Genomic DNA, 6,416 nt, shown 5'->3' with positions numbered 1-6,416 from the left:
GGTTGGAAATAATGTAATATAAGTTAATAAACCATAATCTGTGTTTTTGAAACCAACTGTAAAGCTTGCTTGTGGTTTAAGTTTTCTTCAGAAGAAAACTTCAAAATAAATATTCACTGAAAAACTGTAATGATTACAAACGGTGGCTTTTGCTTCTAGTAAATTTATTGATATTATTGTATAAAGCAACATGATAGTAATTTACCCCCAAACATTTTAACCAATTTACATTTATAAATGAGGGATGAAATGTCACTCAATAAAACCAATGAAGATGTCAGCAACTCACAATCCAGGTCTGATTTCCAACACAGTGACCATTTCATTGCAAGGGTATTGTATTCTCAAGGGAAACAGATTAGTTTTTAATTATCTATAAAACATATAAAATGATTTTAATTTGAGTTATATGTCAAAGAAAAATGCAAAAAGAAATTTAACTTTAAATCATGGCCACTATATTCCTGTATTGTTTCCACAAAACATACTATTTCCATGAACAAACACTGAAAACACAGCACACTGAGGGCTGAAAACACAGCACACTGAGGGAAACACAAACCAGATTTTACACAGTTCTGTATATAGTTTTAATTATCATTTAGCAGTAGTCTAAAATATAAATTATATATAATATATACATATGTATATACATGTACACACACAGACACACATATATAAACTTCAATGCTACCTCATCTCTTGTCCAACATTGCCTTCTAAAAAGAGTTGACAGCAATAACTTTCTTGAACTGCTCCTAATCAATTTGAAACTTTTATCTCCTGTTCTTACTTTTCAGAGACAGCGATATATTTTTTAATGAAACTTTATAGCTTTCTGTTTCTCATTTCTGTGTTTTTCTGACCTTCATATTTCTTAAACTGACCCTTTTTTATAAGATGTATAGACACTGAGTTGGTGATCAAGATATTTAAAAGCACATTTAAGAAATTCTCAATGCTAAACTTTACATGTAGCAAATACCTTTTAGGCACCCAAAGCTGTATCTTTGTATCAAGATATTAGGATGCCTCTTCTAGGATTTTCCTGTTGGTTTCACTGTCGCCCCTTAAGTTATGGATACAACTCATTCTAACAAATTACACAATAATAACAGAGCTTTATGAAGATTAATTGATGTAATTTTTCAATATCTGTATATAATAAATTCAATTATCCATTTATTCATATATTTATTCATTCATTCCAATTTTAACCAATCATCTATTATTTTTCATATAGATATTTGCATATTGCCTACCTATGTACTTGATAATGAAGAAGGCACTACATATTTCCATCCTCCAAGTGTTTGCTCTATCTTGGAAATCTAGTTCTACGAAACTGTCTTCTAAGACATGCCTACTATACATCTCCTGTCTTTGCTCATGTATTTTTCCAATCCTCTTCCAATTGATTTCTTCATTCTTTAAACTACGAAGTATTTTTTTCTTATTGCTGGCCTCATCCTGCATAAAGTGTTCCTTATTTGATAAGGAAGGCTTCTTTTGTCTTTCCAGTTATATTATAAACCCATGGAGGACCTATCTCTTTCTTTTTTACATCTCAAGCAGTACTACAGAACAGTAGTAGTATGATAGGCTGAAAAATGGCTCCCTAAGATGTCCACACTTTAAACTCCAGAATCTGTGACTGGTACCCTATGTGACAATAATAATATTGCAGATGTGATTAAGTTAAAGATTTTGAGATGAGGAGATTATTCTGGATTATTTGCATGGGCCATAAGTATAATCACAAAGAGCAAATATTGTAAGAGGTAGGTAGATTTCACAACAGTAGAGAAACCAACATGACCTCAGAAACGGAGAATGGAGTGATGTAGCCAGGAGTCAAGCAAGGATAGAATCCCCTAAAAGTTGAAGAGTCAAGAAGCAGATTCTCCCTTGGAGTCTCAGAAAACACAGCCTTGTTCTAAGTGCCATACATTTTATTTTAAATTTCTAGGCTCCAGAACTGAAAGAGAATAAATTTGTGCTATTGTAAGTCTTACATTTTATGGTAATTTGTTATGGTGGCAACAGTAAACAAATGCAACTGGGTGTATCATAGCCATTTAATGGTTACTAATTTAGTCTTTGGACTTTTATCGTTAAGAGGGACTTTTGGTAACTACTCTTCCACGACTCTGGAAATAATGATAAATTCTTCACTATCTACCTATTTAATTTGAAATAAAAGGAATATGGCCTACTTAGTTAAAAGGTATAATAATATACTTTGTATTAAAAAGGATATTTTTCTTAAATTATTTCCCAATTGTCCTGATTATATTTATTTTGTCAATAACTTGTTTATTACTAAAAGTCAGTGTTTAATATTATGTATATAAAAAGGAGAATAATAGTCTATATTTTACTATTCTTGCAGTCCATTCCTCGTTTTTTTTTTTCTTTTATTTTCTTTTTTTTTTTTTTTTCTTGAGACAGAGTCTCACTCTGTCTCGCAGGCTGGAGTGCGGTGGCACAATGTCTGCTCACTGCAAGCTCTGCCTCCTGGGTTCACGCCATTCTCCTGCCTCAGCCTCCTGAGTAGCTGGGACTACAGGTGCCTGCCACCATGCCCGGCTAATTTTTTGTAGAGACAGGGTTTCACCGTGTTAGCCAGGATGGTCTCCATCTCCTGACCTCGTAATCTGCCTGTCTCAGGCTCCCAAAGTGCTGGGATTACAGGCGTGAGCCACCTCGCCTGGCCCAAATTTTAATTATTAAGATTTGTTAAAAGTGTTTCAGATGCTTATGTGCACATATCTTAAAAAGTCACAAATGTACACTGAAATGGTAGAAACGTCATTCACCTTTAGTCAGTCTGAAAATGCTAACTCTGCAAAAGTTTGCAGAATATGGCTACACGATATCATATGAAAAGATACACAAGAATATTTTTAGTTACTCATGGGGAGAAAAAAGTATGCTTTGAAACTTAGAGGTAACCTTTTCCAGTTGGGGACTGTGGTAATTAGAATTGTAAATTTTCCCCAACGCCCCAACACTTCTGTGTGAAAGCTTTGCATAATCCTCAAGACAGTGAACATGGTGGATTTCACTCCCATGATTAAGTTATATGGCACTGGTTACAGAAATGTAAAAGAGATTTGAAAAAGGAAACAAATTTGATATGCCATGTCTGGTTTGAAGTTGAAGAAAGCCAGGTGAAAAAAACCTGAGAGTGGCCTTTAGGAACACTCTAGAAGCAAAACTCTAGGTATCCCATTATAGCTGCAAGGAATGGGATTCTGCTAACTACCCGAATGAGCTCAGAAGCAGATTCTTTCCCAGCTCCTTCAGAGGAGAGCTCAGGCCTGACTGACAACTTGAGTTCAGTCTTATAATATCCTGAGCAGCATAAACCTAGACACATCTTGGTGTTCTTTTGGCGTAAAAAGCCATTAATTAATACATGAGCATTGTTTTCAGCTGATACATTTGTGGGACATGGAATTCAGCAATAGAAAACAAGCATATGGATTATAAAGGAGTCCTTTATTCAGGCTTCTATAGATTTAAAATTAATTCCAAAGTTATAAAAGCAGCTAACATTTTTATGTCTTATATATTTTAATATTTGTAGTTAATGTTTTTTTAAAATTATTTGAAGTATCACATTATTCTATAATAACAAACTTTTAAGACTTATTAAATGATCAGATTATATGTTTGAAGGTATAAAAAAACTGGATAATGTGCAACGCACCAAGGAACAACTCTCTAAATTACTCATAACCATTTATAATTCACTTTGTTAGTAATAAGCCAATTATTACTACTATTTAATAAGCGGGATCATGTGCATAGAAAATATGTGACCATAAAATAGAATTTATAGAGTAAAAGAGTGTTAACATACATGCAATGCTAATGAATATGTAATATAAACAGAAAAAAAGCACTGTTCAACCAAATGGGCTGAATACAAAGGGAAGATAGTTTCATTGAAATTAGAGTACTTTAGAAAAAGGTGGAGCAAGATGACAAAATGGTACTCCCCAGCAATCATCCCCTGACAGGAACATCAATTTGAACAATTATTCATGCACAAATCTATCTTCACAAGGTCTGAGGAGACCAGCTGAGAGATGAGACCAGCTGAGAGATGAAAGTACCTGAATATAGCATAATAATTTTTTTAAATGCATTGAAGAGAGTAGAAAGAACAGTTTTACATTACCCACATTACCCTTTACACCACTTTCAAGCAGCACAATGTGCAAAGAAATAAGGGAAAGAGAAAAGTTGGCATAGGATTTTCCCTTGGAATCTAACACTGGGCCTGCCACAGTAAAATCCAGCATCAGGTGGATCCCCATGGCCTCTGACTCCAGGTTGATACCAGTGGACTGAGCCAGATGTGCCCCAATGCCATACAGGAACCCACAGTTCCTGCAAAATGGGCTCCATCTATAGTTTTCATCACCACAGCCAACTATGAGAGACTTGGGTACCTGTAAAACCACAGCAGTATGCAGTACTCAGCAGCGGTAGGCTTCAAGAGCACCTTAGTATTAAATCAGTCTCAGTGGTCATAAGATTCCAGCCCTGGCCCACGCAAGCCATGGTGGTCCTCAGCTTAGGGCATTCCATAGCATTGAAAAGGCCACAGTGGTCCACAGAGATCTGCTCAGAATCTTTGAACAGGTTTACTGTTGAAGGGCATTCTCAGACAAAGACAGATGCAAGACTTTAATAAATACCTACTTCTTCAAATCAGTAGACATCAAAGAATGTTTATAAGGATCAAAAACAATTGGGGAGACATGATATAACCAGGGAGATAAAACAAAGTGCTAGGGGTTGACTCCAAAGAGATGGAGATGTATGAATGGTCTGACAAAAAGCCAAAATAACTGTTTAAAGGACATTTAATGTATTTCAAGTAAATACAGATAAATAATTCAAAGCAATGTGAAACAATAAAAGTAAATGGCCAGAATTAGAAATTTAACAGAGAGACTGAAATAGTAATAGTAATAATTTTTAAAAAATTAAACAAATTCTGGAATTGAAATAATATCTGTCAACCTTTCAAATCTGCAGAAAATGTAAATGTCCAGATCAAGGAATGTCAAAGGTCTTCAATCAGGTTAAATTCAAATAATACTAGCCTAAGACATATTATAATCAAATTATCAAAAATAAAAGACAGAAAAAGAAATGCTGAAGGGAGCCCAAGAAAAGAAGCAAATAGCATATAAGAGAGTTTTAATACACCTAGCATCAGACTCTCAGAAGAAACATTACAGGCCAGAAAACAGTGGGATAAAATATTAAAAGTGCTCAAAGAATGAGAACATGTCCTTTACAGGGACATGGATGAAGCTGAAGCAGCTATCCTTAGCAAATGAACACAGTAACAGAAAATCAAATACCGCATATTCTCACTAATAAGTGGAAGCTAAGTGATGAGAATACATGGACACATAGAGGGGAACAACACACACTGGGGCCTTTTGGAGGGTGGAGGATGGGAGGAGGTAGAAGATCAGGAAAAATAACTAATAGGCACTAGGCTTAATACCTGGGTGATGAAATAATCTGTACAACAAATCCCCATGGCATGAGTTTATCTGTGTAACAAACCTGCACTTGTACCCCTGAACTTAAAAGTTAAAAAAAAAGAAGAGAACTACCAAGCAAGCATACTGTACCTAGCAAATCTGCGCTTGAGAAATGAAGAGTCAGGGCATGGTGGCTCATGCCTTTAATCCCAGCAATTTGAGAGGCTGAGATAGACAGATAGCGTGAGTCCAGGAGTTTGAGACCAGACTGGATGACATGGAGAAACCTCATCCCTATAAAAAATAAAGTAAAATAAAAGATTAGTCAGGCATGGTGGTACACATCTGTAGTCCCAGCTATTTGGGAGACTGAGATGGGAGGATTGCTTAAGCCCAGAAGGCAGAGGCTGCAATGAGCCATGATCTCATCACAGCACTCCAGTCTGAGCAACAGAGCCAGACTCACTCTGTCAAAAAAAAAAAAGAATGGAAAGAAAGAAACGAGGAAGAGAGGAAGAGATAAAGAAGATAAACAAAAGCTGAGGGATTTTATCATCACCAGACTTGTCCTATAATAAATGCCAAACAAAGTTCTTCAAGCTGAAGAAATAGCTTACTCACTAATGAGTAAGACAAAAATATCTGAAAGTATAAAACTAGTTGGAAAAAGTAAGTACATAGAACAATTTAGAATACTCTAATACTGTAAATGGTAGTGTGTAAATCACTCGTAACTTTAACATAAATGATATTAAAAGACAAAACTAAAAATAATAACTACAGTAATTTGTTAAGAAGAGATATACAATATAGAAAGATTACAGTGATAACATTAAAATTTTTAAATGTTAGGTGGACAGTTGAGCAAATGCATAGAGATTTTTTTTTTTTTTTTTTTTT

Source organism: Colobus angolensis, unplaced genomic scaffold (genome assembly GCF_000951035.1).
Source record: "Colobus angolensis palliatus isolate OR3802 unplaced genomic scaffold, Cang.pa_1.0 Scaffold131, whole genome shotgun sequence".
NCBI classification, from domain to species: Eukaryota; Metazoa; Chordata; class Mammalia; order Primates; family Cercopithecidae; genus Colobus; species Colobus angolensis.
This window is presented reverse-complemented; position numbering follows the sequence as displayed.